The sequence below is a fragment of the Rhinolophus ferrumequinum genome, chromosome 14, assembly GCF_004115265.2.
Source record: "Rhinolophus ferrumequinum isolate MPI-CBG mRhiFer1 chromosome 14, mRhiFer1_v1.p, whole genome shotgun sequence".
Classification (NCBI taxonomy): domain Eukaryota; kingdom Metazoa; phylum Chordata; class Mammalia; order Chiroptera; family Rhinolophidae; genus Rhinolophus; species Rhinolophus ferrumequinum.
In genome coordinates, this window is record NC_046297.1 from 23,705,625 (window position 1) to 23,706,365 (window position 741).

At 34.3% G+C, this 741-nt stretch overlaps 1 non-coding gene across 1 annotated transcript; it reads left to right on the top strand.

Moving 5' to 3' along the window:
* The first annotated feature begins 382 nt into the window (after nt 1-382).
* On the top strand, nt 383-489 carry LOC117034214 (U6 spliceosomal RNA). The gene has a single exon (XR_004425031.1). It is a non-coding gene; the product is annotated as a U6 spliceosomal RNA (small nuclear RNA).
* Nucleotides 490-741: the final 252 nt, after the last annotated feature.

The window sequence follows — 741 nt, forward strand, 5'->3', positions numbered from 1 at the left end:
CGAAGAGACATAATAAATCAGTAATTTCCATGAATAACCAAGGCAACAAGACAGCTCAGAAAGAAAGTGAAAAGTCTCAAGAAAACGAACTTAAAGATATGGAAATATGTGACTTAAATGACAGAGAATTCAAGATTGCAGTTCTGAAAAAATTCAATGAGATGCAAGAAAACACAAAAAGGCAGTTTCATGAACTCAGAAACACAATCAAACAACAACATGAATATTTTACCAAAAAGATTGAAATTTTAAAAAAAGAACCAAATAGAATTTCTGGAGATTAAGAACTCAATAGAAGAAATTAAGAATGAAATAACCAGCTTAGCTAGTAGAGTTGACCAGATGGAGGAAAGAATCAGTGACATCGAAGATAGAAACCTGGGTGCTCGCTTCGGCAGCACATATACTAAAATTGGAATGATACAGAGAAGATTAGCATGGCCCCTGCGCAAGGATGACACGCAAATTCGTGAAGCGTTCCATATTTTTTACTGATATACACCCTTGCTCGAGGGAACTAAGAGAAAAAATAAACATGTGGGATTATATCAAACTAAAAAGTTTTTTCACAGCAAAGGAAACCATCAATAAAACAAGAAGGGATCCTACTGAATGGGAAAAGATATTTGCCAATGATATATCTGATAAGGGATTAATATCACAAATCTATGGAAAACTTACTCAACCCAACTCCAAAAAAACAAACGATCAAATTAAAAAATGGGCAGAGGACTTGAAGAG